Raw genomic sequence first — 27869 nt, 5'->3', positions numbered from 1 at the left:
CCAGATACACATTGGAGGATAAACATCCCACGGTGGCTGGGCAATTGTTGTGCAATAATGTCAGGTCAAACTTACTTAGGATATTTACAGGTGCATTTTATTCATGCCGTATATATTAATGCACACATTGTGTAGTAGTGGTATTACTATTAAACTCACCTTTAATGACGATGACCATAAACATGATTAAGAGTGTGACTATTAATGAATGTGCGACTGTACGATGTGGACGCAGCGGAGGGGCCCCCCACGGTGAGCGGTGACGCAACGCGCGCAGTGGCCCGCGTCACGTGGTTGGCACCTCACGTGCACAGAGCGAGGCAGGCAGAGCCAGAGGGGCGGGGGGGCGGCGTTGCCTAGGCGACGTTGGCGTCCTCGCGGTCTACTCCACGGTCAAGCTGCGTGTCACTTGGTGACCCCCCCACCGCCTCTTACTGGACACCTGTGAGTGAGAGCTTGATAGCGCTTCGGATTTCTCCAGGGTCAAAACAGATTTTGATTCCCAGTACAGTGTGCACAGCACCTGTACGACGGGTCCTCGTTTAACGCAGTAGATGCGTTCCTAAAAAGTGCCGCGCTAAGCGAAAACTATTTCCCCCGTAATGAATGTCCAAGCGCAGTCAGAATTGGGTTACAAACAACTTGAGGGGACGCCGCCGCGTTACCGTCTCGTCTCGCTCAACCGCGCAGCTCAAGAAAGTAGTTCGGCGTCGACTGCTCACAAGTCGCCTTATGGCGGTGCGCGTTCCCTAAATGAAGGCAACCGCGTTATAGCGTGAACACGCGGGACAGACCCAGTTGTCGTGTGCGGGTCAACTCCCTGAGATAAACTTGCTGCCGACTTCATGCGTTGTATACGCCCAGTGCTCAGCCAATTGTTGTGAGCGTCGCTCCTCTGCCCTCTGTTGTTAATGGAGGGAGACTGCACCCAACTGCCAAGTATCATCCTTCGCGAGCCTCTTCAAAACGCTCACCTTGACACCGCTGGAAGCAGCCATCGGACTTGACCTCACCCCACAACAGTGCAAGTTTAACCGCTCAACATTAAAACACAACGATGGGTCGCTTGCACCAATCGCACAACATCACAGCGTTGACTCTCAACTGTTACTTGTGTAGAGGGGGTCAGATTGTCCAGACATTCGGTTGATACTAATAGGGTTTATTTTTCCAGTATTGTAGATTATTTGAATTACATTTGTTTGGGCGTCAGGGTGGTGCAGTGGTCACGCCCGTGCATGGCATCTTCTGAAGGAGTGCCTGGCATCGCTTTCCTAATTCTGGTCCCTTTCTCTGCATGGGTTTACTCCCATAGCAAAACAACAACAAAAACATACACTGTAACTGGTACTAGCCAAACATCTGGGATTGTTTTTGTTATGCTGCCTTGCCCAAAATGGCATTTGGTGATAAAAAAATTTGGCAGGAATTGATGCACTAATGCAATTTGAACTCTTATATATTTTCATTTCATGACTTGCTTAGCGTTCATATTCTTGGTAAAGTCACGTAAATAGAAAACAAGAAATAAAATTCAAATTAAATAAAAAATTAAAAAAATAACAAATAAAAAATAAATTGAAAATAATAAAAGCAAAAAACCCAGGACGTTTCAATCGCAACACAAGTGGTCTTTATTTTATTGTTTTTTGTTTTCTATTTACGTGACTTTACCGAAAGAACCAAGAATATGATTTCCTGCAGTCACGAAAGTTTTAAGTCAAAATTTGCTTCGCGTTCCTTTACTTTGCCCTCCTATCTGTTTGTATTGCTGTTTGTTGTTGTAACTTTCTGACTCGCCCCGACTGGACATCTGTGAAAAAAAGAGCTTCATAGCTCATCAGATTCGTCCAGCCTAATTAAAGATTCTGATTCTAACATTAACTGACCCAGTTTTCGCGCGGATATCATGGCCAGGATGCGGAACAAAGGGACCCCCGGTCACACTCACGTGGAATGCCTAGGGCATTGCACAGCATTTAAATGGACTAGTTTTGTGAGATTTACTTGGTGGCTTAGGGAAGGCCTTTATTCAACAATGTATATCATGGCCGATAAGAATTTTTATAGTTATACACCATAGCCCACGATTTCCTGCACCGTTCATTCACTTGAGGAGACTGCGCATGGTGGAGATGGATTACCCTCGGTATCCTGTCCCAAAGTAATTCCAGTGGTTCAGGTAGTGGAAGAGTTGCTAGAGCTTCTGGTTCTTGCCGAAGCCTTGTGACTTTGGGATGAGAGCGTGGTAGGATGAGTGAAGCGTAGAGCTAAAGCTCCTGGAACATCCTGTACCCAAACAACACCAAACATTCAAAATCTTACAATGCTGCTGTTCCAGCACGAACAACATAACAATGAACAAATTTTCACAAATTCAACGTAATGCAGGTAATTGAGTGGCTCGAGGTTAATTTCAATGTCAGAGCACCGAGCCAATGCCATTGAGGTCCTCCATTCAAAATTCAGTGAGCCATCTATCAACAAACGTTCCTGCGAATTAAGTGCAGGAATGCTGTGGTCTCAACTTGGTCACCAATGGCTGCACAGTAAACATCATGTCAAATGTGTTTTTGTTCACTGAAGCATATCCCAGCTCTGAGGGTTTGAATTCCATTTGACGTGTAATGAATTATCTTCAGCTTGGATTTCTGGTAAAGCACATCAGTGGCAACTTGTCTCTGAAACAGGGGTTCCTTGTTCGACAAACTGTGTTTCTGGAACATTCAAGCATCCTCAAGTGCCGTGGATAAGTAAGAGTTTTATCGTTCCACTATTGTTTTGTTGACTGTATCAGCTTTAACAGGATTTGCCCAAAACGCCTTAGCAAGGAAGGATGAGTCTTTGTAAGTTAGCAAATAGAGAGGGTGGAGACCTCAGCATGTAGACATCTCAACCACAACTCTACCTGGTCTCTGTTATTTATTAAATGAGCCAGCCCTTGCCACACTGAGGTTATACGAATGAACCTTGCATGCCACAGACAGGGCAGTGAACGGCAGTTGCTGCTATTGTTTTGGTTGTTTGTAGCTTTTTTTTGTACCCAGCGATGGCAAGCTCGTACTCCGAGTGCCCATAGAAGGAGGCTGGGTCAAAGATGACGGGCCCTTCATTAATCTCTGCAGCATTCCCAGTCCATATATCACCGTGGAGCAGTGCCAGAACCACCTCTACGTCCCGGAAAAAAATCCCCCAACCGAAGCTGCACACCACGCAAAAAACAACACCACTTTATTCATGATAACGTTGTTTTCGAGTTAGATCGCATAAATTTACATGCGTCGTACACCCACCTCCAATTGCAATGAGGCAATTGCCAGAAGTCAGAACGCTTCTGGCAATTGCTTGATGATGCTGGTTGTAATCACCAGCGAAAGGTCGTACTCATTTTAAAATGTTCCGCGTTTCCTCTCTAACACACCAGAGTGCCGAAGCAATAACATAAATGGCATGTTCTGTTCATGTCAGAAACATTACTAATGGGCGATCTAAGCCAAAAAAAACTTTATCATGAATAATATTGGTCGCGAAAGCCTGCGTGTGAAACACCACTTTACCTTTAAAGTCACCTCGAAAACCCACTGTGATCAAATGGGTTTCCCATATGGCTGTGCACATGATGAGCTACACTGCTGCATGTATTAACTCTTTCCTGCTCAGAGATGACCGCAAGTTGCGGGGTGCATCCCGTTCACCGCTGAATCTCGTGTACGTCATCGGAACGTAATAGGAAGTAAATATTAATTAACTTTATTAGTACCGAGGATCCCACAAGGCCGTGCGGGAACGTGTGTAGCACAGTTTGGTACCAGCTATAATAGAGTGCTGTCCTGTTGCTACGGTGCTCTGCGGCGAGTACAATGTCTTTAAAAACAACGGCGCTATGCCTCTCTAAATAAAATTACCGCTGAACCGCTTGCGGGTTCCGAGATTCGGTGGTGAACGAGACCCATCCTGAAATGAGCAGTCGTCTCGGAACAGGAAAGGGTTAAGGGCGAGAGTGAAACAGCTTACGAACCTGAAGCCGAGACCAGAGCTCGCGGGTTTCCCGTTCACCGTAGTCCTTCTCTATCATGTCCAGCTGAAGCTGCAGTTGCTGCCATGAGAAGAACGTCACCCAGTCCTCCTGCCACTCATTCAGCTGGTGGCATAAATATAGTTTTATTACGGACATTTAGAAACATAAGCAAATAATACCTACTTTATTTGGCCAATCCTTGACCTAAAACAGTGATATTCACTCATTTTCGGAGGGGGGCCACTTTCGCGAATAAGACATTATCAGTGAAAGAGCCATCTCACATTTGAAACCATTGGGGGGTTTGACAGCATGATGGGGTGTTTTCACTTGTGTGTATTGTCGGGGACTGCACGTCAGGGGTCGCAGTAAAAAGGACACCAGGGACTGCCACCGGCCCACGGGCCTTGCAATGAAGAACACGGACTTAAGATGTCACCCAGAAATGTTGAATTTTACGTACAAATGGCTGGGTAATTCTTAAGACATAATTCGACACTCATGTTATGTACCGATTATCATGCTGTAGTCTTTGAACATCTCATTTTAGCCACCAATTGATATCCTCATAAAAAATTACAACAGCATTGATCCTAACGATAGGTTCTGCGCTTAATTCCCACACCTCCGTTTAGCACGGTTGGCTATGTACGGTGGAAAGGAAGTTCAACATACATTCATACAAGTCTCTCAAACCCGGCTGAGTGTAATTGGTAATTAGCGAAAACATAACTGATTACGTGAACACTGGTTATGCAAGATCGATCTCTGAGGGAACTTCAGTGATATCTGGTGATGTCAGTTGTAACTGTGTGCCCTGTTATCAATGGTACAACTGTGTGCAATGGAAGAAAATATATGCATTTTTTTATCAAATATATTGTTTTATAAATTTGTGTACTTACACAAGATAAAATGTACGCCAATCTAGTTCTTCTTAAAATGTAACCTTAAACCAATGTTACCATCATCAGTGGTTAATAGAATATTACACAAAGGACTCTCATATTTCTACGATGTAATACTAATTAGACTGACATCTGAACAACAGCTGATTTCACCGCTCCATGATAAAACTAATTTAATCAAGTAAACATTATTGCCGTTCCTATAAAACTTTGGTCACCCAGGCTGTCCTTCAACAAAAGGGTATATTAAATCTATAACATAGTTTTTTCTGGGTTAGATCGCATAAAAATGAATGAGCCGTTAAACCTACCACCACCTAACAGCCAATTAGTAAGGTTGTCACGTAAACGGAACATGCCAATCCGCTACTTGTACAGCAAACCGAAGTGTTGGAGAGAAAATCCACAACATTTACAATCTGAGTATGACGTTTCGCTGGTATTTACAACTATCATCATTAGGTGGACAGCCAAATTCATAGAGAAATCCTCCTGTTTCATTCCTTGGAGGGATAGATGTGATGACGTCACTTGTGAGCCCTTCACGAATTGGAATGTTCTGTTTATGTGACAAACCTTACGAATTGGCTGTCGGTGGCGGGTTTAACGACAAATTTATATTTCAACGATCTAACCCAAAAAAAACCGATATTATGGATGATATTGGCCGCGAAAGCCTACGTGTTAAACGGGTATATTAAAATTTAAATGGGCTACAACCAGTTTCATGACTTTAAAGCGGAGATCACATGTGGGATGTAACCACAGCATATAGCCGTATGAAACCCACATACTCTACATCCTCCTGCCCAGGGTCTATACCTGTTTGGAGAAATTCAAGACTGAAATTTTTATCAAAATCTGTAAAACACATGAGAACCTTAATTTAGCAGTCTCAAACTGACTGGGACCCCTGTCGTGACGGAGCAGCTGAACATTGCACAAAATCATCAACGCATATACAGATATATACCAAGGGTGACCAACTTTCCTGACCCTACCAGCAGCATACCATAATCTTCAGATGGCCGCGGGAGCCACAAGAGATAAAGATTAGCCATACAGAAGTTGACTCGTGTCGACTGGCTGTGGAATTTTGACTTTAGAAATCTCAGTGCCCTGGGAGTACTCATGGCCTGCCTCCGATACCAGATTGTTCTCACTTCATATAAAGTTAAATTGAAGAGTTACAAATTAGCAGCGCCTCTGCAGAGCCACACTTGAACTGCCCAGGAGCCACATGCAGATGCCGAGCAATGGTCTGGCCAACCATGGTATTTTCTGTACATTATAGACTTGTAAATCTAGCGTATATAAATAATTAGCTGAAAACATTTATTTTAGCATTTACTCTATTGCCCTTTAATGAATGAATAGCAAAACTACATGAACTCTCTCCTAAAGCCTTCTTTTGGCTAGCAGACCTTGACATTTATCTCCTGAACATATTGCGATTATATTCTTGGTTCTTTCGGCAAAGTCACGTAGAAGGGAAATAATACAAATAAAACATAATATAATAAAATTCTCACGACATTTCGGCCACAACGCAAACAGCCGTCCTCAGGTGAAGAAACAGAGCTGTCGGAAAGACAGCGTCTTAATGAACACTGCCCAGCGTTCATTAAGACGCTGTCTTTCCGACAGCTCTGTTTCTTCATCTGAGGACGTCTGCTTGCGTTGTGGTCGAAACTTCGTGAAAATTTTATTATATAATGTTTTATTTGTATTATTTTATTATTTCCTTTCCACGTGACTTTACCGAAAGAAACAAAAATATGAATCCCTGCAGTCACGAAAGCTTTAAATCGAAAAATATTGCGATTAGCAAAAATATAAAGGGACGCAATGTTGAATGCTCTAAGTCTCCTTTGCAGAAGAGTTTGCCCTGATGGACTTAAATACAGATACTTTTAATAGCCATAATTCATGTATTACCCAACATAATTCATATTCTGAAAAGTACATTGCACACACATGAACAATACAGTTCCCTTCATCACAAAGATGGCTAAAACAAAGAGATGAATGTGATTAGGTGTGGAAAAGCATGACCGTTGGCTGGCTAGTTGTGTTCATGTATGAAATAATGACAGCATGTGTCTATCTCATTCACTAGCTCAATCGCTTGATTTTTACGATTAATAAACAGCTGTATGAAATGTGTGTTTGTTTACACACAAATCGCCTGTTTACACATATTCATTAGATCCGATTAGCATGCCTACTCTCAGTGCGAAGAAATGTCAACATAATACATAGTTGACATGATGCTAGGGTTGGATCGGTGGGCCTAGTTTTCCACATGTTTAACATTTTCATGATTCAATACCGATAGTTTCTCTTCCTTGTGAAGCCTCTCTCCAATCTTCCTGTTGTGAAGGTGCATTTCAGCCAGATGCTGCCCCAACAAGCCTGAGCCCCTGTCAGAGTGTACAACCTGTCAAAGAAAACATTAACTTTATCATGTCAACAAACCCCAAGTAATAATTCATATGCAAACTAAACTACATCATATTTGTCCAGGTGGTCTGTGGCCAAGAACCTCGCTTGAAAATACGAATATATCAGTTCACATTCTGGTTTAGGTGACTCAAAACAATATTCTTCTGGGGTTTATACAATGAGTGTTACTTCCTGGGAAGTCAATCCTATGTAGACTATAAATGAAACCATTTTTTATATTACCAGAGCTATTTTTCAGAACCGACCTGGCCACAAATGATAGCCTAACGAAGTGGCTTATCACATGGAAATGTATAGCAGCCAAATGCTCAAAATACTCATGTTTCTAAATGTGCAGGGAAAAACTGGAGAAACCGGAGAAAAATCTGCACGACCACGGGGAGAACATGCAAACTTCAAATATACAGCAGGCGTCAAGGTCGGGATCGAACCTACGAAGTCCAATATACCAGGCGAGGCAGTTAACATCTCCTAGCCACCATGGCGCCCCATTCTCTGACTTATCCACCCACCCACCCACTCGTAAAGCCATCCACTCACTCACCCTGCCACGTACTGAATCTCTAAACCAACAACTCAACCACCCACTCACTCACCCTGCCACGTACTTAATCTCTAAACCAACAACTCAACCACCCACCCACTCATCCAACCTCTCACTTACTAAACCAGCCACTCACCAACCCACCGACCCACTCATCCACCTATTCACTTAAAATAGTTCAACTACAATTGAATTATTTTAAATTCACCAGGCAAGGCCCACTGAGCTATATAGATCCTTGTCGGAAACGACGTGGCAAACAAATCATAGCTCAAAGAAGTGACTTATCACGTGGACATTTATAGCAGCCAAAGCCTCTAAATGTATATTTCTAAATATGCATGAAAAACTCGGAGGTCCCAGAGAAAAATCCATGCAACCACAGGGAGAACATGCAAACTCCAAATATACAGGCGTCACGATCGAGATCGAACCCACGATGTCTTATACAAATGGCGAGGGAGTTAACATTCCGCTACCCTGGCGCTCCACTCTGACTCAGCCTCCCACCCACCCACTCAAACACCCAGCCAAGCACTCATGAACCCAATCACCGTGGCACCCACTCAATCGCGAAACCCACTCACTCATCAACACACCCAGCCACTCACTTAACCACTTACCTACGAACCCACCTGCATACCCCCCACTCACTAACTCAACGACCCACTCACTCAACACTCCACTAACCCACCCAATCACCTATTCATGCCCCAAATCACACACTGACCCATTCACCCACTTAATCTATAACTCATGCACTCACCCACCCACCTGCTCACCAGCCACTTATCTACTCACCCACCCACTCATCCTGCCACCTACTCAACCTCTAACCCACCCACGCACCGAACTACCCACCTACCCAATCACCCATCCAATAAACTACAACTAAACTATTTTGTATTTTACCAGGTAAGCCCCACAGAGCTATATAAAACATTTTAGAAGTGATCTGGTTACAACTGATACGTGAACGAAGTGGCTTATCAAGCTGACATTTCTTCTAAACAAATCTTGACTCTAAATGGGGAGGGATGACTCTGGAGGACCCGGAGAAAGATCTACGAAGACACAGGCAAAACATTAAAACTCATAATATACAGGCAGCAGGGTCAGAATCGAATACACGATTTCCTGTATACTTAGTGAGGTAGTTAATATCTCACCATAGTGGCACCCCGCTCTCTGACCCACTCACCCAATTACACACTAACTCACCCACTCAACCTCCCACATTAACTTACCCACCCACCAGTCACTCCCCCATTCACCCAACCACCCCCTCACTCACCCAACCACGCACCAACTCACCTACCCACTAACTCACCCACCCATCTTCTCCCGCACTCAGCCAGCCACCCGCTCAATCACGTGCCGACTAACTTACTCACACACTCACCGACCAATACACCCATTCACCCATTCACTTACCCACCCACAATCTCACTAGCCAAGCCAACCACCCAGCCCCTCACTCACCCACTTATTCAATCACTCACTACCCCACACACTCACCCGACCACTTGCTCACTTACCCATACGCTAACCCAACCACTCACTCACCGACTCACCCACCCACTAACTTATCAAAATTAATTCTCAACCACTCACCCAACCACCCACGCAATCTCATACCCACTAACTCACTCACCTACCCATTTATGCACTCACGCACCCACTTACTCACTCACACACCCACCAACCAACCCACCTACCCATCTCTTCACTCACTCACCCACCCACACAGTCAATCACTCACCTACATACCTACCCACTAATACTCACCTACTCATCCAACAACGAACTCACCAACCCACCCGCCAACTCACTCAGGTACTAACCCACTCAACTTCTAACCCACACACTAACCACCTAACCACCTACCCACACACTCACTCACTCACCCACACACTCACTCACTCATCCACCCACCCAAACATCCACTCACCCACCCACTAATTCACCCACCCACTCACTCCCTCATCCATCCACTCACCTACTCGCCCATCCACTCACTTACTCAATGAGCCACTCACCTTCTCACCCAGTACTTACACATCAACTGACTCTGCCACCCACTCAATTCCTAACCCACCCACTCACCCAACCAGCTGCCCACTCCCTCAGCCACTCACCTACTTACCCACCCCACTTACACATCCACTTACCCTGCAATCCACTCAATTTCTAATCCCCCACTCACCCAACCACCCGCCCACTCATCTACTCACCCATTACCACGGAATTATTCACCCACCCATCAGTCAACCACCCAATAATTCAACCACTCACAAACTAAATCGCCTATTAATTAAACCACCCACTACCTCAACCACCCACTAACTTAACCACCGAGCCACTCACCCACTCAGCAAGCCACCCACCTATATCTCTAACCCAATATTTCACTCACCCACCGCCCACTCACCTACACACTAAATTATGTTTATTTTACCAGGTTAGGCCCAATGAGCTACGTAGCTCGTTTTCAAAACAACCTTCACCACAAATAAACCGACCATTAAAATTATAGACTGATCATTTCTTTGTCAGTGGGCAAACGTACAAAATCAGCAGAGGATCAAATACTTTTTTCCCTCACTGTACATTGCGGGGGTCACAAAAATATCTCCAAAATCCTGAATAAACACAAAATCCAGGTCCAATTCAACACAGTACAACAAAATCCGTGATCTGGTTCCATCTGTAAAGGATGTGGTTCCAGACATACAGTACCCGGGCGTTTACAAACTAAAGTGCCTCTGTGGTAGCAGCTACATTGGAGAAACCACACGACATATATCAGACCCCATCCGCGAACATAAAGCAGACTTGAAACACGGTAGGACGAACTCCTCTGCCGTGGCAGATCACTGTTATAATTCAGTGGGCTCACATGACATTGACTTCTCCAAGACAGAGGTTCTTTGCAAGCCAACCGGCTACCATGAGAGATTCGTTCATGAGGCCATCCACATATACAAGCACAGATACAATTTCAACCGAGAAGATGGATTCTGGCTTAGTAACCATTGGAAAGATGTTTTAAACCATTTAGGTTCTTAATTGATTGTATTTTATGGTGATTTTCAGACCGCAGCCCTTTCGCTGGCACTGCCTCTTAATACTTCTCACACCACGGTCAATGGTATGGTTTACAACATGTAGTATAATAATTAATAGTATAACATTGTAATGTTTAACATAACTCATAAGGCAATATATAGCATCGTAATTGCATAATGAATATACATCAGTGTGGTATATAGTTGGGTTCATAGAATAAGACATAGTGTAATATCACAAGTCTAATAGTTTATAATCTAAAGTATAGGGTAGTGTAAAGTAACGCATTGTATAATTCAAAAGTGGAATTTGTCTATGATATGATGTTATACAATGTAGTTTAGATTGGAAGGTATAATATTGTATTATATAGTAGTCCAGTTTACAGCATAGTCATAAGGCAACTCAGGACACAACAGCGCACCTTGGCTGTTGCACTTGCCCCTTTTCTTGTTTCCTCTCTGCCTGTGTTCCCAGCCCCCTCCCTCCTCCTCTCCGGAGGTGATGCAGGTAACATGCAAATTCATATTTTAACTCCGCCCACACAGCTTAATAGACGCGGTCCTTGCATGTCAGCGTTCATTCAAGCTCTGTCTTCCGGACAGACCTGTCTCTTCACTTGAAGAAGGCCACTTGTGTTGTGGCCAAAACGTCGTGAGAATTTTATTGTCTTATTTAATTTTATTATTTTATTCCCATTCTACGTGACTTTACCGAAAGAACCAAGAAGATGAATCCTTGCAGTCATGAAAGCTTTAAACTGAAATTTACTTTTTATTTCACCAGGCAAGGCCCATTAAGCTATACAGATCCTTTTCAGAATAGACCTGGCTACAAATGATAGATATACGAGTGGCTTATCACAGATACATTTATTGCAGCCAAATCCTCTAAACGCATGTTGCTTCTAAATGCAGAGGGAAAACCCTGAGGATCTAGAACAAAATCCAGGCGACCACGGGTGAGAACTTGCAAACTCCAAATATATAGGCGACAGGGTCGGGATCGAATCTACCACCTCCTGTATACTAGGCAAAATAGTGAACATCTCACCACCTTGGCGCCTCACTCTCTGACTCAACCATCCACTCACTTACACGCTAACTTACCCACTCAACTTCCCATGTTAAATTACCCACCCAGCCGTCACTCACCCATTCACTCACTCACCCAACCCGTCACTCACCCCTCCACTAACCCACCCACTCACTCATTAACTTGCCCACCTATCTTCTCAACCACTCACCCAGCATCCCACTCAATCTCATACCAAACTAATCTACACACACCCACACACCCACTCACTGACCCACTCACTTATGCACTCGCCCAACCACCCACTTACTCCCTCATGCACTCACCAACCCACCCACCCATCTTCTCACTCACACACCCATCTTCTCACTCACACACCCACCCCATCAATCACCCACCCACTAACTAACACCCACACACTCACCTACTCACCCACTCACCGACCCAGCACTCACTCACCGAGCCACTCAATTGCTAACCCACCCACTCACCCACCCACCTGCCCACTCACTCACCCACCCACCTGCCCACTCACTCACCCAGTCACTAACGCACTCACTCAATGTATAACCCACCCACTACCCACCTAACCTCCTTCCCACACACTCATTCACCCAACCACATACCCACCCACACTCACCCATACACTCACCTACTCGCCCAGCTGCTCAATAATTTACCGAGCCACTCACCTAATTACCCAGCCACTCACCTACTCACTCACCCACTTACACATCCACTCACCCTGCCACCCACTCCATTTCTAACCCACACACTCACCCAACCACCTCCCACTCCCTCAGCCACTCACCGACTCACCAAATCACCCACTACCCAAATAACTAATCATCCACCCACCCATCACTCAACCAAACAATAATAAAGCCACCCAATAATTAAACCACCCATTAACTCAACCACCCACTAACTCAACCAGGTTTATTTTACCAGGTCAGGCCCAGTGAGCTATACATATCGTTTTCAGAAGCACCATCGCCCAAAAATTATAGCTCAAAAAAGTGGCTTATCATGTATACATTTATAGCAACCAACTCCTCTAAATACATGTTTCTAAATGTGGAGGGAAATCTACAGGCATTAGGGTCAGGATCGAACCCACAACCTTCTGTATACGAGGCGAGGTAGTTAACATATCGCCACTGTGGCCCCCCACTATACGACTCTCCCACCCACTAACCCACACAGTCACCCACTCACTTAAACACCCACCGTCACATGCATCCAGGCACTGACTCACCCAGCCACTCAGTACCCATAAACCCACCCAGGCACTCACCCATGCACTTGCCCACTCACCCACCCACCCAATTATCCACAAACTAAACTAAATTTTAAATATTTTTTTTTATTTTACCAGGTCAGGCCCACAGCAAAATAGATATTTTTCAGAAGCCACGTGACCACAAATAACAGTTCAATGAAGTGGCTTTTCACGTAGAAGCTAAATTCTATAAATGCATGTGTCTAAATGCAGCAGGACAACCCGGAGAACTCTGATTAAATGTCACGCGACCACAGGAACAACATGCACACTCCAAATTTCCAGGCGTCAGGGTCGGGATTGAACTCACAACCTCCTGCATAAAATACGAGGAAGTTAACATCTCGCCACAATGGCACTCCACTATCTGACGTAGCCACCCACTCACCCACCCACTCACAACAAACCCACTCAACCCTGACAACTACTCAATCTCTAACCCACCAACCCAAGCACACAACAACCCACCTACCCATTCACCAACCCAGCCAATAAACTAAACTAATTTTATTTTACCAGGTAAGGGTCACAGAGCTATATACTGTACATCACTTTCAGTAGTGACCTGGTTACAAATGATAGGCCAACGAAGTGGCTTATCACGTAGACATTTATTGCAGCATTATTGCAGCATGTTGATTTTATATGCAGAGGGAAAACCCGGAGGACATGGAGAAAAATCCATGCGACCAAGGGGAGAACGTGCAAACTCCAAATATACAGGCAGAAGGGTCGAGATCGAAACCACAACCTCCTGTTTTCCAGGTGAAGTGGCTCACATCTCACCACAATGGCGCTCCATTCTCCGACTCTCCCATCCATGAACCCACACACCCACCCACTCAAATACCCACCCATTAACTCAACAACCCATGAACTCAACCACCCACTAACTCAACCAGCCACTTACTCAACCAGCTACTTACTCAACCACCCACAAACTCAACCACCGAGCCACTCACACACTCACCAAGCCACTCTCTCAATCTATAACTCACACTCATGCATCCAGCTACTCACCCATCCACCCACCCACCCACACACCAACCCACTCACCCACGCACCCAGCCAATCATAAAAAAACACTGAACTAAAACGATTTTTTTTTTCCAGGTAAGGCCCACAGCTATATAAATCTTTATCAGAAGCAATCTGCCCACAAATAACAGCTCAATGAAGTGGCTTTTCACGTAGAACGTTATAGCAGCCACATTCTATAAATGCATGTTTCTAAATACGGAGGGACAACCCGGAGAACCTGGAGAAAATTCCACCCGACCATGGGGAGAAGATGCAAACTCCAAATGTATACAGGCCTTAGGGTTGGGGGGAACCTACGAACTCCAATATACCAGGCGAGGGAGTTAACATCTCGCCACTGTGGCGCCTCATTATCTGACTCACCCACCAACTCAACTACTAAAGCCACCCACACACTCACTCACCCACTCACAAACCCACTCATTCACTAACCCACTGACTCATCAACACACCAAGCCACTCACTCAAGAACTTACCTATGCACCCACCTACACACCCACTCACTCTAAATATACAGACGTCAGGGTCGGGATCGAACCCATGACCTCGTTTATAAAAGACGAGGCAGTTAACATCTCGCCACCATGGCACTCCACTCTCCGACTCAGCCACCTACTCACCCACCCACTCACAAACCCACCCACTGGATCTCAAACTCACTCACTCACCAATTTACCCACCCACTCACCCTGACACCCACTCAATCTCCAACTGACCCACCCACGCACTCAAAATCCCACCTACCCACTCAACCATCCAATAAACTGAAACTAAACATTTTTTTTTTACCAGGTAAGGCCCACAGAGGTATAGCAAGTGACCTGGTTACAAATAATAGGTTGACGAAGTGGCTTATCACGTAAACATTTATTGCATTCAAATCCTTTAAACGCATGTTGATTTGAAATGCGGAGGGAAAACCCGGCTATTTTAATGCACACAATGGACCAGAAGGACAAGCGCAAAGGGTTCACATAATGCGCATGCATAATGTACGTTGACTCATTAATCTCTCCCCCCCTCCCCACTTTGCATCAAGAGCGCCAAAGTGTGGTCACCACATCTATGCCTCTTTATAAGGAACGAAACAGACTAACTTCTCCACAAATCTGGCTGTCGCCTGATGAAGCTAGTTGTAATTACTGGCGAAAAGTTGTACTCAGATTGTAAATGTTGTGGCTTGACTCTCCAACACACCGGTGTGCTGTACTAGTGATAAATTGTCATGTTCTGATTACGTGACAACCCTTACTAGTTGGCTGTGTCGGGTGGTGGTGGGTTTTAACGACACATTTATATATTTATGCGATCTAACCCAAAAAAACCCTCTATTATGGATAATATTGGTCGCGAAAGCCTACGTGTAAAACAAATCCCAAGGAATAAAAAAAATCGATGCGACCACGGAAGAAGATGAAAACTCCAAATATACAGGCTTCAGGGTCGGGATCGAATTGATTACATCCTGTATTCTGGGCGAGGGAGTTAACATCTCGCCACTGCGGTGCCTCATTATCTGACTCACCCACCCGCTCAACTACTAAAGCCACCCACACACTCACTCACCCACTCACAAACCCACTCACCCTGCCACCCACCCACTCATACAAATCGGGAATCAATACCGTTGCTTTGTATGATCTGTGAAACGCAGAATATTGCAGATAAAATCGGACATTTTGAGCTTGCTGCAGGATCGATTGAGTGGAATCAATACAATTAGTCTTGATTCACGATCAACAAAGACCATATATAGGAAAATCTCTGATCGGTGATTTGGATTGCATCATATTGCAGCGCCCCTTTGATGATGTTATAAAGCACTTGCCCCAACAGTCTGTTAAAGGCTACACGGGGGATCTTTGTGTGCGAGTAGCTCACAGATGCTTGAGAGATCTGGGCACTGTCCGATCATCAGTGAGCTCCTCCGGCAGGCGAGGCTGAGTTGGCTGTTGTCTGTGCATTAAGAGGTGTTAAATATCCCACGCAGAGGAGTCTGCTTACAGGGCAGATAAAAGGTTCATCTTCTTTGGTTCTTTCGGTAAAGTCACGTAGAATTAGAATAAAATAATAAATTGATAAAATAAAATAACACAATAATATTTTCCCGACGTTTCGGCCACAACACAAGCGGCCTTCATCAGGTGAAGGGACGAGACTGTCTGGTAGGACAACACTCCAGCGCTGTCCTACCAGACAGTCTCGTCCCTTCACCCGATGAAGGCCGCTTGTGTTGTGGCCGAAACGTCGTGAGAATATTATTGTGTTATTTTATTTTATCAATTTATTATTTTATTCTAATTCTACGTGACTTTACCGAAAGAACCAAAGAAGATGAATCATTGCAGTCACGAAAGCTTTAAATCGAAAGATAAAAGGTTCTTCACGTACCGTGTCCCGTGTCACCTAAACGTTAAATGGGGCCCCGGTAAATTCAGTGTCCACCGCTGAATCATCTTTCACCATCACCACTCGTCCATGAAGGCCAATGCGACGAGGCCATAGATAGACGGCGCGTTATAACGGAGAAGGGGGGGGGACCAGGAGAAACGTCGTACTACGTGACATCACAACACCCTGCACACAACCGTAGTGGCAGATTAGGGTGCGCATCATTCACGAATATGTGGTTTAAGTGGTTGAGAGTAGATTTTGGTGTAAACTGATCACGATGCTTTGCGTGGCCTGCATTTAAAATGTAATGTGTGGGTGCGTGAGCAGATATGAGTGGGTGAGTGCGTCAGTAAGCCGGTAGGTGAGTATGTGGGTGGATGGAGGGGGATGGGCGGGAACGCCATGGGCTGGAGTGGAGGCGGACTGATGCGTTACGGGAGGATATGGAGCTGAGTGGGCTTTGCCGACGACTGGTACCAGCGGTGTCGGGATCGGCCTCTGCGGGGGAGGCTCGTGAAGGACGCTTCTACTGGACAGTTGGAGACAGTCGCCCTCCACGAACAACGGAGGAGTGACGCTCACAACAACGAGCGGAACACCGGATGATAAATATGCAGCAATTTGGCACAGTACGGGGTACAGGTGGTGCATCTGCCAGTCATCTCAGTCAGCCAACCCATGGCACCTGGGTCTGTTCCAGGACCTCCGGTCAGCGAGCCTTCGACACTTCACGTGGCTTCAAGTGCACCTGGCCTGGCACAGGCGCCGTGGTGACGTCACTGTCACATATTGGCGAATGGCGACGGTCGATAACGCAGCGGTGGTTGTGAGAAATGCCATTTTGGGAGGGGGGGGGGGCGCCAAACCTGACCAGCTGTAAACCTCACGTCGCCTCGAAGCCACACAGTGGCAACAGGGAGTTCTGGATGGGTGCAAGGGGCTGGTAATCCCCCTCCACCTTCAACTAAATAACCACACACGCGAGCCCTTGGGGCTCTCTGTGAGTCGATGGATCTGTGTGTGGTGAGTCTATGAGTCTCTGTGAGAGTCCGTGGGTCTCTGTGTGGTGAGTTTATGTGTGTCTGTTTTATGAGTCTATAGGGCTCTGTGCGAGTCTGTTTGATTCGGTGGTTCTCTGTGTGATGAGTCTATGCGTTTTTGTATGACTCTATGGGTCTCTATATGGTGATTCTATGGGTCTGTTTGGTGAGTCTATGGGTCTCTCTCTGAGTCTATGGGTCTCTGTGGGGTGAGTCTATGCGTCTTTGTGGGGTGAGTCTATGCGTCTCTGTCTGATGTGTCTATGGGTCTCTGTGGTGAGTCTATGGGTCTCTGTGGTGAGTCTATGGGTCTCTGTGGTGAGTCTATGGGTCTCTGTGTGAGTATGGGTACGATTGAGTCTATGGGTATCTGTCTGGTGAGTCTATGTCTCTGTTTGGTGAGTCTATGTCTCTGTTTGGTGAGTCTATAGGGCTCTGTGCGAGTCTGTGGCTCTGTTTGAGTCTGTGGTTCTCTGTCTGATGAGTCTATGGGTCTCTGTGGTGAGTCTATGGTTCTCTGTGCAAGTCTGAGGGTATGTGCGTGGTGAGTGTATAGGTCTATGTGTGATGACTCTATGGGTCTCTATGTGATGGATATCTGTGGTGCACATATCCTGGCACAAGCGCCGTGGCGTCGTCACCACCACTAAGTGGAGAATGCTCCTACCCCTGCTCCTGCTTGTTCTTGTGCTCGGGAAGGAGAGAGAAAACTAGACTAAGGTCCACTGAGCTAAACATATCTTTTTCAGAAGCGACTTGGTACCAATGATAGCTCAACGAAGTGGCTCATCATCACAGTCACGAAAGTTTTAAGTAAAAACTTTAAACGAATGTTTCTAAATGTGGAGGGAAAAACCGGAGGACCCGGAGAAAAAGTCCACACGACCACGGGGAGAGACAGAGACACGCAAACTCCAAATATACAGCAGGCATCAGGGTCGGGGTCGAACCCACAACCTCCTGTACACCAGGCGAGGTAGTTAGGGGGGAAAGCAGAGACAGCGAGAGAGAGGAGAATTAGTCAAACTCACACTCAGTATTACTAACTAACCATGATACACTCGCCATGATACTCACCATCATACTCACGCATTCACCATCATACTCACACACAAGCCCACACACATCAACTGTCGCCATTCACCACTACGTGGCGGTGATGTCCCCACAATAACTCAGGTGCCAAGGTTTGACGGCTGTGCCAGGCTAAGTGCAGGAGGAGGCCACGGGCCAGACTCAGGTGCCATGGGTTGACTGCTCTGCCTGGCTAGGTACAAGAGGAGGGCTAGACCCTGGTGCTATGGGTTAACTCGTGTGCCACCACCAACAACTGTAACCACAGTTTAACACGTAGGCTTTCGCGACCAATATTATTCATAATAACGGTTTTTGGGTTAGATCGCGTTTATTTATAAATGTGTCGTAACCCTCCACCACCCGACACGGCCAATCAGCAAAAAAAGTGTCACGTTGACAAAAGACAAATAATTCACTACTTTAGCCCACCGGTGTGTTGAAGAGTGAATCCACATTTACAGTTTTAGTACTGGGCTAAAGTAGTGAATTATTTGTCTTTTGTCAACGTGACACTTTTTTTGCTGATTGGCCGTGTCGGGTGGTGGAGGGTTACGACACATTTATAAATAAACGCGATCTAACCCAAAAACCGTTATTATGAACTGTAACCACAACTATAATTTAACCACAACTATAATTCCCATCAGCCACACGGCCCTCTGGGAGTGCCTCTCAACAGCAGCAGCAGCAGGGCCGAGCTCTGCTTGAAGCAAACTCAGCAGAACGTGACGGCTGTGGGCCAGGCGCCTCCTCTGTCTCCCCCCACCGCCGCCGCCGCCACTGCTGATGTGGACACACCGCGCGAGGTTCTCACCTTCAGGCTGAGTCGACGTAGAGGAGGCCCAGCGAGCCGCCGCTTCAGAAGCTTTCGCGAGCCACTGACGGTGGCCGTGAGCTGGAATCCAAATCAGCCGCTCGCCACCCACAATCCACAGCGCGCGCCGCCTCCACTCGGCCCCGGCCTAAGCGGAAGTAGCAGCGGGGGAGGGGGGCGGGGCATGGGGGGTGAGGGGGCGGGTGACGAGGGGAGGGGGTTGGGGCATGGGGGGTGAGGGGGCGGGTCGCGAGGGGGGGCATGGGGGGTTGTGAGGGGGCATGGGGGGTTGCGAATGTGGAGGGGCGGGGGGGGAAGGGGGGTCACGAGGAGGGGCGGGGGGGGGCAGGGGGGGTAGCGAGGGGGAGGGAAATGTCGGGCCATGGGGCGTGGTCGCGCATGGGGAGCAGGGGGGGAGGAGCTCAGGTGTGAGGGGGAGGAGCTCATGGCTCTGACGTCACGGGGGCGTGGTTACTTTGTACCGCCCCCGCGTCTCGTGCCACGTGCTTCCCATTGGCAGTTTGGCCGTTAGAGAGGCCCGGACAGACCCCAGAGCAGGAGTGGAACCGAGCTGTGGGTGAGTGGTGGCGGTGGTGGTGTGAGTCTCTCTGTGCGAGGCTGTGTGAGTCTCTCTGTGTGAGTCTGTGTGTGAGTCTCTCTGTGCGAGTCTGTGTGTGTGTGAGTCTGTGTGTGTGTGAGTCTGTGTGCGTGAGTCTCTCTGTGTGAGTCTCTGTGTGCGTGTGAGACTCTGTGTGAGTCTCCCTGTGTGAGTCTCTGTGTGTGTGTGAGTCTGTGTGTGTGAGTCTGTGTGTGTGTATCTCTGCGTGAGTCTCTGTGTGTGTGTGAGTCTCTGTGTGAATCTGTGTGTGTGAGACGCTCTGTGTGAGTCTCTCTGTGTGTGTGAGTCTGTGTGAGTCTGTGTGTGTGTGGAACGGTCGTGGAGCTGACAGCGCGCTGCGCTATGAACCCGGCGTCCCCGAGTTGGATTCCCTCTAAAGGCCAACAGCAGTAACGATTATCTGAACCGGTGCTGGGCCTCCCCTAGATCGACTTAACCTCGAATAAGTACCTGGTGTGGTGTGTAAAGATCGCCACTGGGGAGACAAAGGCGGCCGGGCGTGGTCCTGGCAATCCAACACCCTCGTGTGTCGTGCCGGCCTTCATACGTACTGCTGGCTAACAGCACTTGCCCCTACAGCCTGTTAAGTCTCTACGGGGATCTTTGTCTTTGGTGTCCCATACTGGCAGGGGGAGGAGTGGTGGTGTTAATGTTGGTGGTGTTAGTGGTGGTGGTGCTCGTGATGGTGGTGGTGTTAGTTGTGTTAGTGATGGTGGTGTTAGTGATTGTGGTTGTTAGTAGTGGTGATAGTGGTGGTGTTACTGGTGTTAGTGATGGTGGTGTTGGTGGTATTAGTGATGGTGGTGTAAGTGAGGTGATCGGATGCCATGGTGATCCCCATCTTTAAGAAGGGAGAACGCACAGACTGTAACAACTACAGGGGCATCTCACTCAGTGTGCCGGGAAAGGTCCTGGCAAGGATTATTCAACACTGCCTTACCAGGCATGCTGAGGAGAGGCTTGCGGAGCCCCAATGTGGTTTCAGGAAAGGGCGGTCCTGCACAGATGCCATATTTTCTGTCCGTTTGCTAAAGCAGAGGTGTAGGGAATTCCAACAAGACCTTCATCTCTGCTTTATTGACCTGGTAAAGGCCTATGACACCATCAGTAGGCCTGGGCTCTGGGTTCTTCGTGCTTTCGGAGTCCCTGACCCGCTGCTCACGATCTTTAAGGACCTTCATTATGGTTAGCGGACCCGGGTAAAACTACATGGCCGGGAGTCGGAGCCATTCCCTGTTCACCTTGGGGTGCGACAGGGATGTCCTCTGGCTGCAACATTATTTAACATCTATTTCAACCACGTAGTTTGTGAAGCCTTCAGTAGCAGTACCGGAGGAATTTCCATCTGGTACAGATACAGTGGGAGGCTGATCAATGCCCGGATGCCGTCAAGGGATGGCTCCCTATTGGTCAACCACGTTATGTATGCCAATGACCTGATAATTGCGGCTCACTCAGAGGAGGAGTTGGAGGCGCTTCTGCTAAAACTGGAGTGTGCCACTAAGAGGTGGGGCCTTACCATCAGCCCCACCAAAATGAAGCACCTGTCTGGGTATTTTGTACCATCGAGCACTCCACCCCCACAACTCCCAATCGGTGATGGGGCAGTTGTGGAGAGAGTGGAAAGTTTCCCATACCTGGGCAGTGTGCTCATGACCGTCTCCGGTTTAACAGCAGAGGTCTCACTCCGAATCAGTCGAGCGGCATTATCTTTTCAGCAGTTGCGTAACGCTGTGTGGAAGCTACCTGGTCTGTCGCTCCACACGAAGCTTCGGGTCTTCTCAGCCGCAGTCATTCCCTCCCTTCTCTACGCTTGTGAAACGTGGACCCCCCTAATGGAACATCTTTGCCAGTTAGAAACGTTGAGGCTGGCCTGCCTCCGATCAATCCTGGGTTTACCCATGCTGGATTGTGTGAGGAGCTCACAAATCCTCGAAAGATCTGGACAAAGCCCCATCAGTGAGCTCCTCCAGCAGGCAAGGCTGCGTTGGCTGGGCCATGTAGCCCGCATGCCCAATCACCGCATGCGCAAGCAGCTTTTATTCGGCCGGATCGAGGGGGCTGAACGGACGCGGCACGGGCTAGAGAAGAGATGGAGTGATGTGGTACAGCAGGATGTGGAGCTGAGTGGACTTGCCGATAACTGGTACCAGCTGTGTCAAGATCGGCCTCTGTGGAAGAGGCTCGTGAAGGACGCTACTGGGCAGTTGGAGGCAGTCGCCCTCCAACAACAACGGAGAGCGCAGGAACGACGCTCACAACAACGAGCAGAGCGCCGGATGGCTAAAGCACAGCAAGTTGGCACAGTAAGGGGCACAGGTGGTGCATCAGCCAGTCATCTCAGTCAGTCGACCTGTGGCACCTGGGTCTGCCCTGTGACCTCCTGCCAGCGGGCGGGCGTTCGACACTTCACGTGGCCTCAAGGTGCACATGGTCTGGCACAAGCGTCGTGGTGACATCACCGCCACTTAGCGGCGAATGGCGGTTGTTGTTGTTGTTGGTGTTAGTGATGGTGTAATTTTTGTTGCTGGTCTTAGTCGTGGTGGTGTTAGTGATGGTGGTATTATTGGTGCTGGTAGTGGTGTTCGTGGTGGTCTTAGTGGTGGTGTTGGTGGTGGTGGTATTATTGGTGGTGGTGTTAGTAGTGGTGTTAGTGATGGTGTTAGTGGGGTAGTGTAGCGGTTAGCGCGCTGCGCTAAGAACCTGGCGACCTGGGTTTGATTCCCGCTCACGGCCAACATTGGTGACGATTATCTGAACTGGTCCTGGGCCTCACCCTAGATCGACTCAGCCTTAAATGAGTACCTGGTGCGAGGTGCAAACATTGCCACTGGGGAGACAAAGGCGGCCGGGCGTGGTGTTGGCCACCCACCCCCTCGTGTGCCGTGCCGGCCTTCATAGGTGCTCGCGGACAGCACTTGCCCCAACAGTCTGTTAAGGCTATACGGGGGATCTTTGTCTTTGTTCTTGGTGTTAATTGTGGTGTTAGTAGTGGTGTTCGTAGTAGTGGTGTTCGTAGTGGTGGTGTTCGTAGTGGTGGTGTTCGTAGTGGTGGTGTTGGTGGTGTTAGGAGTAGTGTTAGTAGTGGTGTCCGAACAGAGGAGCAACGCTCACGACAACAACCTTTGAGCCGGGCATCTAAAATGCAGCAAGTTGGCACAGTCATCTCAGTCAGACAACTCATGGCACCTGGGTCTGACCTGTGACCGCCTGTCAGTGAGCCTTCGGCACTTCACGTGGTCTCAAAGTGCACCTGGCCTGGCACAGGCGCCGTGGTCACATCACCGCTACTTAGTGGCGAATGTCAGTTGTTGTTTTTTGTGTTTTTCGTATTGTGGGTGACTGGTGAGGATGTGAGTCCGTGTTGATGATGAGAGTCCGCATTGTGACGTGACGTGCGTTTAGACGTGGGTGTGTCACGCCCCTTCAACTCTGCGTGTCCCTCACCTCTGTCTCCCGCTCTCCACGCAGAGACCCGGACCGCGCGAGAGACACCGTGAGCTCTGAGCACCCTCGTCTGCAAGTTGCTACTATGGAGGTACATGTGGCTCCTTGACTCGTGTGGTGAAGTATGGGTGGACGTGTGTTCTCCCCTCTGCGTATGCCTACCTGTCACCTGTATACCTGGGTGTGCTTCTCCTTGCCCGCCTAAGTGTGTGCGCGTCTATCAGAGTGTCTCTCTGAGATCCTGTTGGTGTACGTGCCCGTCTACGCGTGAGCATCTACAGCGCTGTTATCTATCCACTGATGGATGAACGCCTCCCTCCCTGAGACCCTACTACCCCTCACATCCTGTGATGGAATAATCTGCCAAGCGCCGATTTCGTCGCACCATCTCTCTGGCGGCTCTCCTCTCTGATGTGTTCTGTTCCTTGGTTGTCGCTCCGTTATTATTCTTGACCGTGAGCCATTGTTGTCCCTACTAGCCATGGCTCGTCCTGCCCGAGTCCCACTCACTCCTCTTAACAGTTTGAACGATCCCATTGACCTGCCTGTGACCTCGAAATCCACACGTCTTTCATTGTAAATCCAAGCATGGCAACTGATATTGGCCAAATATCCCAACGCTGAGAACTGGCAACATCTCGGCAGGACTCTCCTGAATGTGGAGCCCAGGATGTCAGAGATGCTGGCTCAGTGCTCGCCCACTGCACTTGCTCCAACATCTTAATCAAGCCCATGTGGTGGACCTTCCTCTTTGTGTGTGTAGATCAGCCGAGCTGGAGAGGCTCGGAGTAACGGCGAGTCTTGCACCACGTGGAGTGCGTTGTCCTCAGCGCGCACCGGCTCCATCCGCAGCAAATCGCCACAAGGTAAGAACAGAAATGAGTGACGTCAAGATGGCCACGCTGAATGGTGGGACATCACGATGGTCATGTTTCAAGGGGGACGTCACAGTGACCATGATGCATGGGGGGACTTCATGGTGGCCATGTTGCATGGGTGATGTACCGTTCGACTTTTGCCGTTCTCTGGTCTAACACCGACGAGACAAGGTCATAAAGAAGGCTGTCTCTGGTGCAGGCCAGTCAGTTTCAAAGACAATGCCCATATATTATCAGAGCATGTTTGTTTGCATATTTTTCCACAAGTACGTGTGGTAAATGCAGACTTGATGCCTTGCAAAAGGTAGCTATTTGGTGTTTGAACATATTAACACCTGTTTTTGTGCCAGAAAGGGTAAAAGCTATTCTTATTTCATAAAATCCTTCATGGCATATCTGTGTTATATTTATCTAATTCATTAACCCTGTTGTCAAACCCAAGCAACCTAAGATGTCCTCAGAGCTACATATAGCTGGACATCAAACAAAGATGGTCACTGCATGGCACGCTTTCAGATGTGCTTCTGCATTCATCTGGAATGCTCTTCCGACATTAGGCAGCCACTAGAGCGATGCACTTTTAAATCAATATTTTTTGCGAACTTGTTAGTTTGTTGCCTTTCCCCCTCACTTCTGATTAGCAGGGCTGCCGAAGCACGGTTTAACATACGGACATAACTGGTATTGGCCAAAACATCCAAATCCCCTGCAAATTCCTCAAATTGGGATCACACAGCAGACGTAATGGCAGCAGAGTCACCCCCATTCTCTGTAAATCATCTGCAGGAACCTCCTGAAAAGGAATCTTGAGACTTTTTGAGGCTGTGCTGCGTAAACGAAAGATCACCGACAGCTGTCATTCTCTTGCCTGCAGCAATCCTGGCTCTCTTTGGCCCTCAAATGACCCACCGGGAGAAGCTGGAGCTTGTCGCCATACAGAAAGTATGGTACTTTGCGCTCAGCAACAGATTCCGGGGACACAACAACGATGGATACGACAACCACGAACATCATTACATTCCGGTGAGACTCGCCACAAAGCCCCCGCCGTGGGGGCGGTCACAGGGCGTAGCGGTCGCGGGGTTTGTGGCTTCTTGTCATTGCAACTTAAGCACCAACCAACCAGAGAAAGCACACGTGCACTCTTCCACACACTCCACAATCAGAAGTTTATTTCCCAAGTTAAGCCCATTGAGCTAAAGAGCTTTTTTTAGGGTGACTCGGCCAGCAGACATCAGAGCATTCCACAATTACAGATTTAAGAAAACCAAACACTTAAAAAAAGCAATTATTTCGTAAAATAATGCTCACATGTTGTGATTTTCAAAATACAGTCAGTCTAAATTTGTGTAATATTTGTGCAGGTCCACCATGAGCACCTTCACTACCGCTATGAGGTGCTGAAGAGGATTGGGCGCGGAGGTCAAGGCCAGGTGATCCGGTGCCTTGACCACAAGATGAACACCCTGGTGGCCGTGAAGATCTTGGTATCACCATTGAGGTAAGAATTCAGAGCGGTGTCGTCACAAGGATGATGTTGTTACGTCCAGTGCTGTGGGCGGCCGTGTGATGAGGTGGTGACAACTCGTGCCTCACGTACAGAGTCCCCGGTTCGACTCCTGACTCGGGTGCCCTCCTGTGTGGAGTTTTTATGTTCTCCCCCTGTTCTGGATCAGTTCACGCTTACATTACATTAAGTCTTCATTTAACCTAGTAGAGGCATTCCTGAAAAGTGCCACGTTAAGGGAAAGCACATTAAGCAAACATAATATCACCATATATAATGTAACGATAAAGTTTTGCAAGATATAATACACGCACACAGTGATGTGAAGAGACCAATAACGGAGGGCATGCTGTCACGTCACGTGATCATTCTGCATTCTGCCTACTGTGTCATACCGCTCAGCCGTGCAATTTTATAGCGGGCACATTCCACGTTATAATGGGCGCTTTCCTGCATTAGAACAGAAGCATTCCGGATTATAATGGGTGCAGTCCGCGTCATAATGGGAGCCTTCCACGTTATTATGGGCACGTTCCACGCTATAAAAGGCATGTTCCACGCTGTAATGGAGTTGTCCCATGTCATAACGGGTGTGTTCCGTGTTATAACGTGTGCGTTCTGCGTTATAGCAGCTACATCATGGGATCTCCTTTGCCAGTACCAAAATATACTCCCAAAGGATTTCCCATGATGTAGCCATTCACCCCGAGCTCTCATTACTCTGATAACGCTTGTCTTTGTGCTGTACGCCTTTTGGCGTCCCCTGGTCTAACACCGTTTTTGAGACGATGCTCAAAAGAAAGCTGTTTCTGGTGTGGACCAATCAGTTTCAAAGACAATGCATATATTATCAGAGTATGTTTTTTGTTTGCATTCTGACCACAAGTATTGTGGTTAATGCAGACAGAATTCCTTGTAAAAGGTTTCAGTTTGGTATTTTAACATCTTAACACCTGTTTTCTTGCTAGAAAAAAGGAGAAAATATATTGTGATATTTTGGTACTGGCAAAGGAGGTCCCATGATATTCCACGTTATAATGCCTTGCTCTGTGAGAGCCACATTCAGTCATGACTCAGCTGTGGCTCAGTCTCTAAAACTCAGGCTCAGCTCTAGCTCAGCCGTGGTTTGGCCCAGGCTTGAGCCGCTCAGCTACTGTTAAAGATACATGAGTGGCTCAGCCGTGGCTTGGCTCAGCTCCTGGGAATCCTGAGTGTGGCTGGGGCCATGCTCGGAGTCGGCTCAATTCACACATTAGGGAATCACTACGTTCAGGCAGCACCCCAAGCCCCCTTCTATCCCTTGCTTATTTGATCCTCTTCCCGATCCTTTCTGGAACCTTCCATGAGCGCACTACCGGAACTCACAATGCCATTACACCCGGGGAACGAATATTTATTTATTTAATTCTGAATAGAATTTGTTTCTGGTCATTCCTTAAGCAAGTCTAAGTCATGATTCATTTGTGGATTTTCTCTGCACAGCTCCAAGCATGATAAATTTCAGAGAATGGAGCTCCAGATGGCTCTGGAACTTCAGGGCGAGGGCAGTGATGAGGACTACAACGTTGTCAAAGTCCTGAATCATTTTGACTTCAGAGGACACCACTGCATTGTCCTGGAGCTGTTGAAGTACGTACCATGTGTTCCCACCGCCCCCCCCCTCCCACCCATAGCGTGGTTAACTTCATTAGCTAAACTAAAACTTTTATTTAACAGGTAAAGCCCACTGC

The 27869-nt window shown here is 47.6% G+C and overlaps 1 long non-coding RNA gene across 3 annotated transcripts; it reads right to left on the bottom strand.

The window, feature by feature from the left end:
• Positions 1–1146: 1146 nt before the first annotated feature.
• On the bottom strand, positions 1147–19889 carry LOC142929251 (uncharacterized). 3 transcript variants are annotated; one of them, XR_012945475.1, is made up of 5 exons: positions 19689–19889; positions 7259–7366; positions 4019–4141; positions 3044–3202; positions 1147–2289 (listed from the first exon to the last, which is right to left on the bottom strand). It is a non-coding gene; the product is annotated as an uncharacterized LOC142929251 (long non-coding RNA). The 3 variants fall into 3 exon arrangements; XR_012945476.1 differs by lacking the exon at positions 3044–3202 and having other exon boundaries at positions 7259–7349; positions 19689–19862; XR_012945474.1 differs by lacking the exon at positions 3044–3202 and having other exon boundaries at positions 19689–19859.
• Between the last annotated feature and the right edge of the window lie 7980 nt (positions 19890–27869).

The sequence above is a fragment of the Petromyzon marinus genome, chromosome 27 (genome assembly GCF_048934315.1).
Source record: "Petromyzon marinus isolate PM22_M1 ecotype Great Lakes invasive population chromosome 27, UKy_Petmar_22M1.pri1.0, whole genome shotgun sequence".
Lineage (NCBI taxonomy): Eukaryota > Metazoa > Chordata > Hyperoartia > Petromyzontiformes > Petromyzontidae > Petromyzon > Petromyzon marinus.
Note: the sequence above shows the minus strand (reverse complement) of the source record. Positions and strands in the feature narration are given on the sequence as shown.